This window comes from Podarcis bocagei (assembly GCF_964188305.1).
Source record: "Podarcis bocagei genome assembly, chromosome: 7".
Classification (NCBI taxonomy): Eukaryota; Metazoa; Chordata; class Lepidosauria; order Squamata; family Lacertidae; genus Podarcis; species Podarcis bocagei.
Genome location: NC_138132.1, coordinates 55923925 through 55934088, shown reverse-complemented (window position 1 = coordinate 55934088; position 10164 = coordinate 55923925).

Genomic DNA, 10164 nt, shown 5'->3' with positions numbered 1-10164 from the left:
TAAGCAGTACGTGCAAAAGGGCGCAGGTTCTATCCTTGCATTTTCTTTATTTAAAAAAATCCACGAAAGATGGGGCAGAATCGACCTTCAATTGAGCACATGCCATACTGACACAGAATGGGAATAAGCTGATGTGTCTATCCCTCTGTCTACACCCTCCTCCTGTCAGTAGATATTGTTTGCAACCAGTGCCACCTTTGTAGTTAAGTGGACATTTAAATTTCTAGGATGATCATAAGGAAGCAAATGATTGCTTAATGAACTTCCATTATTTATGTATGTATTTTTAATTGTTTTTTGGGAAAATCTTGTGCACCAAATTGTGAGCAACCTGACAGGACCTCATGATCTCAAGTGCTTCACTTTGGCTTTCCCTCTGGTCTGGGTTCTTCAGCTTGGTAGCAATAAATCTGCACTCTCCTTGACTATTTTCTCACCTTTGGTGGTAATGTGTTTCATTCTCTTTGTTAGGGCTATAAATGTTTCATGATGCTTAAAAATGTTTTCACTTCATTATTCATGGTGGAAAAGGCCATTACTTTCTCCATAACTTGCATGCCAAAGATTTAGCATCCAAGAAGAAGAAGGAGGAGGAGGAGGAGGAGGAGGAGGAGGAGGAGGAGGATGTCAGATTTTTAATACATCATTTTAATCAATGTTTCTGAAGACACTCCTTTGTAACTCAGGACTGGATTCTTGTGGTTTAAAGCAGTAGACTGGGACCAAATACAGTGCCAGGGGATCTAGGATTGGCTATGCAAGCCACTCTCCCCGCCCCCAGCTCAGATTATTGCAAGTGGAATCAAGTTGGGCACAACGTCCTGCAAATTGCTTCCCCACAACCCTTGAGTACCCATGGGCACTTTTCTAATCATCTCCATGTTTACTAAAACAACAACTTGGGGGAAAGGGGACTAAGAGTTGAGTATTCCCATTGACATGTAAAGTGCTTTTCTCTGTTGGGGGCCTGTGATTTGAACACAAGATCCCTGGTGGACACTGTACACATTGGTTTTTGCAGAGGAGTAGGCCCTCTCAGTGGTAGCAAATGATGATACCTTGTTGATGCTGCTCTGTTCTTCCCTAAACTATTTAGTTAGACAAGAACTAGAAATTTTTCTATCCAAATTATGCATTTCCTACAATAAACAGCTGTATCATTTTCTTACCTACAAGCAATCTCTTTGTGTGTGCTTGCAACAGGTAAAGTCTAGTCTCTAACCAAGACTCACTAGTTTAGACACTGCTTATTATGCATACCGAAAGTTTCAATAAATACTTATCCCTGTTATTTCATTACTTGTGAAGAACAACCAGCCTCTTAAAATGGCTGAATATGGAAGATATAACAGGAATAGACAAAAAGCTTGACTAAACAACCTTCCTCTCCCAGCCAAAGAAACCCACCTCATCACCTCTGCACTGTTCCTGCCTCTAATAACTGATTTTTAGATGCTCCCCAAATTCAACCTCATTTATCTTACTTGGCTCACTTCCTAAGACTGCATTAGGGATTGTCTCTAAAATTAATGAGAGAGGAATTCTGCATCAAAGTGCATCTTTCCTTTTCTCTTTTAACTGTTATTGCTGCGATGAGCTGAGTAATTAGAATATCCCCTTAATCAGTGCTTCCTTCTTTGCTTGAAAATCGCCCAGGTCTTATCACTTAAAGACAAATAAGTTCTTGAGAACTAGTTTTCTCAAAGTCAGCCAGGGCCCTTTTAAAGGCCAAGGAAGCTCCTTCCCATTTAGTCGCATTGGACAGGCTTGGCGCCAACACTTGGTAACCCTGGGCAGTTACCAGGGTGCTGGGCTTACAGCCAACTTGCCCGATGTCCGCTCTGGGCCTAAGTCAACTCGCCTGCTACACTTCCCCTAAAAGCAGCAGTGGACAGCTGTGACCCTCTTGAATTTCAAATTTCCCACATTCCCTACAGCTGACCTCTGGAGACAACACTGTTGCCAGTAAGTTCATAGCAAGATTGGGGTGGTCAATGCTGTTCGGGGTCTGCTGCTGTCAGAGGGACCTTTTGAATCACACTGTGATTTGACCTGGAGCCAGCCTTGACGTCTGATATTCATTTCCATAATGCATATAATGAATTAAAATGGAAGACCTCAGTATGTACACCCCCTTCCTTATTTTAAGAGTCTCTTTGTGTGAAGGGGTGTTACTGCATGAGGCCAGCATTCAGACAGGCACAACTGCAAACCTACTTGAAGAAAATCCTGCTCTTGAATGCCATTGCTACTTCAAAGTAATACAATGGCACCCTACGTGCCATTTTGGTCAGAGCTGGTGTTTGGGTTTTGTGCGCAATTGTAGAGAATAGTGCTGAACTTTGTGACTGGCCAGTTTTGAATAAAAATGTGGGAATGCTCCCCTCTGATGGTTCTTCTCTAGTGTAATCTGACTCAGACTGAAGCCCTACCTCTGATACATGGTGGCAACAGCAGCAGCAGCATCAAGGAAGGGTCTGAACTGGAAGTGCTGTGGCAGAGCTAGAAGCAGAGGGGCAGGACACAGTCTTGTCACTGAGAACCAGGCTCCGTCTCTATTGGTGGGATGAGACACATCTACTGAGATGAAGAGCATGCATGCACACTCAGAAGTCCCATAGAGCAAGAACGTCTCATGTGTGAGCTCACCCTGCCTCGTCTTTAAAAGTTTGGTGGGATGGGTGTTCCAACTGTTGGGAAATTTTCATACAGTAGTTTGGATCTGAACCTCTTGTCTTGCTCATGTATCTTGGACGTGTGACTTTTGGACCTTGTGCTTGCTCCTGAGCCTGTACTGCCATCAGCCCAAATAAAGATCTCTTTCTTACGCTCAAGCAAAAGCTGCTGTCGTCATCTTTGGGGAAGGGAGTGTGGCACATAGAGACTAAAAGGGAAAAAGCATTTTTGATGGACTGCAGTAGTACTTATACCTCTGTTTCAGACCCACAGACTCCATCTGCATTAGGAGGAAGAGACAGTTCAAAATTGCCTTAGGACAATGACTTTCTCTAGCTGCTGTGAATAAAGATGTCCACTGGAACCCATCCAGTAGGTACCAAGTGGCAGAAGGCAACGCTGCCATCTGCTGGATCCACCGCTAGCTATTGAGACAGCTTTAAGATTCCTGCTGTGGGGCAGGGAGGGCAGAGTGTGAAACATTTGACATGGCCAAAATGTGAATAGAGAAATGAAATCTGCCTTTTGTTTTCAAAGTCTCTGCAAAGTAGGTTTGTCAGTGGATGTGTATCATTTTATAAGGGGCTATTTTCCTAAGCTTTCTCTTGTCATTATTTTAGAGTAGTAAGGGAAGGTATTGTGACATTTATTACTAAAGGAAGAGGTGAAATATGTACTAGTGAGAAATAGTATTGGAATGAATTAGCTGCTATGTTTTACTCATTAAAAGCACAGATAATGCAGGATATTTTGGAGCCACTAGTGACATAAAATAATCAGCTTGCCTGAACTAAAGATATGAAAACTAGCCTTACTCTTGAAATAATAATGATAATGGATATGTGTGAAACTGTGCCTTTATTTTTGAGGATATTAGCACCTGCTTGCATGTTCCATGTTTAGGGCATTGATTCTCTTGCAGAATTACACACAGTGGCGTAGCGTGGGGGGTGCCAGGGGTGCCGGCCGCACCGGGCACAACATTTGGGGGGGCGCGTTTGGCCGGCCCCCCCTCGAGGAAGCGGGAACCTCTCCAAGGCGCAGCGCGCCGTCGGTGGAGGAAAAGAGCCGCGCAGCAGCAGCAGCAAAGCCGGGAGGAGGAGGAGGTGGAGCGAGCCTGCTAATTGCTTGCTGGGAATTAAGCGGCTCAAAGAGGCAAAGGAAAAGAGGTGGAGCCGCTGGCCCGGCCGGGAGGAAGCTGGAGAGAGCAGCGCGCCAAGCGCACGTGACGCAAAGGGCCTGCCCACGTGCAGGCTGAGCTCCGCGTGGCGGGGGCGGAGGGAGGCGCTCTGCACGTGCTTAGGAGCGCTCTCCCTTCCTGAGATACCCTGGGGTGGAAGCGCCCCAGGGTATCTCGAGGGCTTCCGAGATACCCTGGGGTGAAGTCCCGCTTCACATTCTTGGGAGTCCCTCTCTTATGCTTTGGGGGGGGGGTAGCAAGGGGGAAGAATAATCATTTCCTCCACCACCAGCCCCAAATTCTATAGTAAGAGAAATTGGGGGCCAAGCCAACTGGGGAAATGGTGAGTCTCTAACTATAGACCTCAGGTACAGTGGTGCCCCGCAAGACGAACGCCTCGCAAGACGGAAAACCCGCTAGACGAAAGGGTTTTCCGTTTTGGAGGCGCTTCGCAAAACGAATTTCCCTATGGGCTTCCTTCGCAAGACGAAAGCCCATAGGGAAATCTCCGGGACATCGGGGAAGTGCAGCGCGTCTTCCCCACTGTTCTCGGACCTCCTCTGAAGCCTGGCGGTGGGGCGGAGAGACCTCCTCCCGCCGCCAGCCTTCGGAAGGCTGCTCCGAAGCCTGGCGGTGGGGCGGAGAGACCTCCTCCCGCCGCCAGGCTTCGGAAGGATGCTCTAAAGCCTGGCAGTGGGGCGGAGAGACCTTCTCCCCGCGCCAGCCTTCGGATGGCTGTCCTGAAGACATGTGGTGGGAGCAGTGGCGTAGCGTGGGGATGCAGGGGGGGCCTGGCTCACCTGGCGCAACATCTGGGGGGGCGCGGAAGAGACTCGAGTGCTAAAATCCATGGGTTAGGGGGCGCAAATTACTTGCCTTGCCCCGGGTGCTGAGAACCCACGCTACGCCACTGATTACACAACTTTTGCATTATAGAACTGATTCAAGACCTCTACTTTCCAGAAACTTTTGACGTTTTGGCAAGCTTATTTTGTATCCCTCTCCAACCCTGTCTTAAGTTATTGTCTGTACTGTTTGAATAATCATTTGTAGCTGCTTATATTATGTGTTTGCAAATTGTCTTGACATACATGTAACAAGGGCCATTCATTAAAAAATACAGTGTAGGCACTTCACACATGCATTTAACTTTCACAAATTCAATAATACACTGTTTGCCTCCCTCCTATTCCCTTCTGCCTTCTTCTTTCCCTCATCACCACTTGTCTGCTGGTCACAGCCAAGGAAGCCAGGTGTCACTCATCATACTATAAACAGTCAGAGTTGTATCCATTGCTCCACCCACATGGCCCCCAGAGGGAAGATAGTCCTTCAGTTGCAAAGTGACTGCACCCCCAGTGTAGGCTGGTGCCCAGTGGTACTAGGTGGAAGGTAGGGAAGCCAACAGTAGGTGGCACCAAAGCCAACAGCTGATGGAGCCAGAGCCAATGGCTCCATCTCTGGCTTTGTCCCCATCCTCCTCCTTGCTGAATTCTACAAGTACAACACAGAGGCTAAGGAGAAAGAGGCTGATAGCCAGGTCCACCCCCTGGACTGACTATGTAGGGTTAGCCAAGGGAAGACTGAAACAGTGAGGCAGTGCCTCATTTGCCCTGTTCTTCTCCCCTGCTCTGGAGCTCCCTTGCTTTGTTCCCATTCTGAGTGATGAGCTTGGCCACAATCACCTACTGGTCATCCTCATCACCTAGTATAAGGGGAGCTCTACAAACACAGTGGTTGGATTGCTGTTTCCATTCTTCATGGCCACAAAGTAAGCTGCCCTCAACAACTTTAGTCCTCTATAGCTACACGTCATATGATAGTGGTCACCGCAGTGTCCTCTGGCATTGAACTCCATCTGTTTTCTGCAAATAAGTCCTTCGTTTTGAATTGCTTTTGATCGGCACCTTTCTGTCTGCATAAATGTGTGTGTGTTTATTTTATTTTACTTTTTTAAAAAAACCTGTGTTTGGCAACTCCAATGAACAAGACTTTTTCTTTTCTAAAGGTACATTATGGAGCCTTGCAGCCTATAATCACACGAATCCAAAAACATGAGAAGACGATCAGTTTATACTTAAAGCTGGTCAGTGTTTTATTTTATGTGGTTGTACCCTGACTATTTTTTGACTTGTTTGTATCATACTAGATGAGCGTTTCTGTCCAATAATATTTCATTTCAGCCCAACCAGTTATTTAAACCGAGTAATGTGCTGTTTTTGCTATTGAATTGAGGGACTAGCACCACCATTATGGTTAGTTGTTCTGTGGATTTTTGGTACCCACCCATTTATTTTGGTTTGTCCTAATTTATATTTATCTAGGGATGACAAGATGAACTTGGAAGCAAAGACCATGTTTAAAGTTGCATTCCAGCTCACAGGATATAAATCATTATGGGCTTCAAGTTCCTTCAACCTTTACTAAGCTTTTCTTGCCTAAAGACTGAAATTGGTGTGTGTGTGTGTGTGTGTGTTAACTGTCAACCTTTTTTTTGTTTCAACTGTCTTTTGGGCTTCCACAGAAAACCTGTTTATTCAGCATTCATCCAGATTGATCTTGTGGTGCATTCAGATGTGGGGAATATTACATTAGTTTTCCCATCTTTAACTCTAGCACTTTTGCCCCATTTTCTAATGTTCCTTTCACACTGCAGGGTCTGTAATGCTATGGAACTGTGGCTACATGACCAATATACCAACAGGTCATGCTAAATTTCATTCACACAAATGGGCACAGTGTATGACACTTCAACAGACATCACTGGATGGTGTTTGCACATCTTCCCATCAACCATTCATTCATCCCACATTTATCAGGATATTTCCCTGTCACTTTCTTAACAGCAAATAAAAAGTTTTAAAAATCATTTTTTTTAAAAAAGTAGATTGGTTGTGACAGAATGCTTTAAAACAGGCTTCCTCAAACTCGGCCCTCCGGATGTTTTGAGATGGTCCTGCTAGCTAGGGATCATGGGAGTTGTAGGCCGAAACATTTGGCGGGCCGAGTTTGAGGAAGCTTGCTTTAAAAGTTTTGGTCTTGGTGGTGACCTTTATCTTCAGTAGACAACTTCTGGCCTCTGAAATGAGAGGAAAACAAACTATTGAATAGTAAACCCAGAAAATGGAAGAAGTCCTGCAGCAAACTGTGTGTGTGTGTGTGTGTGTGTGTGGAAAATAGTGGGGTACTGCTGGGGGGGGGGATTTGAATCAGTTCACAATTAAAGGCGAAGCTACCAAATTTGCACGTTCCCAAAAAATGCACAAACCATAAATCAGCCATCCTTCAGAATTTTCACTTGTTCTAATTTTGCAATATAGTTCTCCAGCCAAGTAATGTGTATAGAAATGCACATGCCAACCTAACATGTACATACAGATGCATAGTAGTGAAGATAACATGCAAAAAATGCATTGTATGAAGGAAAACCGCCTTGCAAAAAAAAATATGTGTTTATTAGGATAAATTTGCATAAAAATGCTGAAACACTTTTGGGATAATTTTTAAGAAAAAATGATTTGCAAATTGCAGAAAGGTGGAGAAATAAATCTAAAATTGGGGAGGAAATGATAAACTGGGAGAACTGAAATAGACAGACTTTGAGGTTATACCAGGTGAACCATCTATATTTGACCTACAAGGGAAGAAGACATAAGGAAGATAAAATGTCTTCCTTTCCAAAGGAAGAGTTGCACTTTATGATTTCATTTGCCATAGGAATAATATAGTGTGGCCTATTTTATTTTTTCTTGACAGCAAATGTTACGGAAAGCTGCTTTAAGTTCTAAATTTGATATCAGAGTGCTCTTTTGGAGTTGCTATAATTTCAGATAAAATGTCTTCCCACAGGGCAAGAGATAATTTTTCATAAGCTTTTTTTTTTAACCAATAAAGTAGTAATCTGCAGTATTTTATTATTTAAAACTCCAGGCCTTTTGGGACATGGTTAAGTAAGTTTGCGTGTGATACATGTGACACACACACACACACACACACACACACACACACACACAATCTCACTTCTCATATATTGTGTGAATATGAGTACAGTGGCCTTTGATATAGTTTTCTTTTCCCTTCTCCAAATGCTTTCTACAACATCTAGTGGAACACACATCTACCTCTAAGTGGTAGTGCTCCCAGTAGAGTTTTTTAGCCGGTAGGAAAAATGATTAGGGGTGATAATGTTAAATACTCCTTCTGTATCTGCTGGCCCAGTATGATAACCTTAGGGTTACAATGCATGTCTGACAAATACGATTCCATTGTCACTTGCGCCTTATGGCAATTTAGGAGGCTTATTCATCATTTTACAACAGACTTTTGTCAGGGATTTTGCTTACTTGCCCTTAACTGGGGTACAGTAGTTGTAAGTTTATCTCTGGGACTCCAGCCCTAATAACCAATAACAAAGTGCTTAAGCTCTGAGCTTGCGAGAAATGGGCTTGCGTTATACTCCAACTGCACTTTCACTCTCCACTGATAAGACAATGTGTCTTTGAGCGAAGGAGGGATTTGCTCAAACTGATCCTGTCGCTGTGCCATACATGAGTCCGTGTCAGATATTGAAGCTGAAAATGGGAGGTTTAAACTATTCAGCACCACCTGCCATTTTGAGCAGAGTGTTACTAGTTAGCATGGAAACTTGCTTTTTAAAAAATGAAATATCACACACACACACACACACACACACAAATATGTTATCATAGAACGTGGAAATGACAAGATGGAGTTCTTTTATTTATTCGTTAAAAATAAAACATGGATGATAATGGCTCTCCGTGGCTCCTAGCCACGATGTCTTATGTTCTACCTCCCCTGTCAGAGGCACTATGTCTCTGAATACAAGTTGTTGAGAACCGCAAGTGGGGAGAGCACTGTTGTGCTCAGTTTCTGCTTTATGGGCTTCCCATGGGCATCTGGTTGGCCACAGCAAGAACAGAATGCTGGACTAGATTAAATGGGGGGCTCTCCTCTCTTACAGTAGAATATCTGGTCATCCTTATGGCAAACTGGAGAGGGGCAGGAAGGAGAGGAGAGGAGAGGAGAGGAGAGGAGAGGGAGGTTGTCAGCAAGAACCAGGTAGAAAACAGGGACAACGAAGGGAGTCAAAGAGATCTGTGGAAGCTTGAGTGCTTGGCCAAGGAGCCACATGCTCATATCCTTGGTGAAGAACAGAGGTCGCAGTTCATGGGTGGGGAGACATTTGCAGTTTGATGGCCACATATCCCTCTGGTTGATCTTCTGAGGGTCACATGCCAGTGGAGCTCCTAGACCATGTTCAAGGTGTTCCTATTAGTACTATCAGTATATTAAACCTGAAAGAGTTTGGTAGCAGTTTACATGTTGAATGGCTTCACCCCATATGTATCCACTTGAGTGCTATGATATGTGTAACTGGCATTTTTACATCTACCATATAATGTTTGTCATGGACTGCCACAAATGTGTCTGTGAGCACCTATTTCCTGGAATTCCCTATTTACCGTATTTTTTGCACCATAACACTCACTTTCTTCCTCCTAGAAAGTAAGGCGAAATGTCTGTGTGTGTTATGGAAGAAATGCCTATGGGTGGCATGCCTATGGATTTTCCTCCTCTAAAAACTATGTGCGTGTTATGGTCGGGTGCGTGTTATAGAGCGAAAAATACGGTATATGAAGCAGACAGCATTGTATTGTTTTTGAAGCCTGCTAAAACTTTTCTGTTTAGGTAAACCTATCCAGACTTGCAATATATTGTTTTTAAAACTGTTGACTATCCATTTTGATAAATTTATGTCAGCTTATATTTAATGTTTCCTTAATAATATGTTTAATTATTCTAGGCTTGCAATTTTTAAAATTAAGCTGTATATAAATCTTGTTCAATAAAGGAAGGAAAAGCTCACATTTCCAAATAAATGACTTAAAGTTAATAGTGATGCCTTGGGAAGCTGTCGCTTGCCTCAATGGGATCCGGAAGAGTCATGCTGACATTTATGAACATGCTATGTCTGTACCTTAGTTTTACAAGGAACAACAAGCAAGCATTTTTACTACATTTCCTTTATGTTATCAAACTCTCTATCTCTTATGAAGACATCTTTTTGAGCAAGTTTTCCCTGACCCATAAGATTGGACCTTGTTTTATATTTGGTAATCCCCTGAAATTTTCTTTTATGTATTTTTACATGGTTTTATTTGACTGATTCGTTGGTTTTAAATTGTATTTTGGTTTTAATGGCATTTTTTTGCTTTTATATTGTAAACTGCATAGATAGATAGATAGATAGATAGATAGATAGATAGATAGATAGATAGATGATA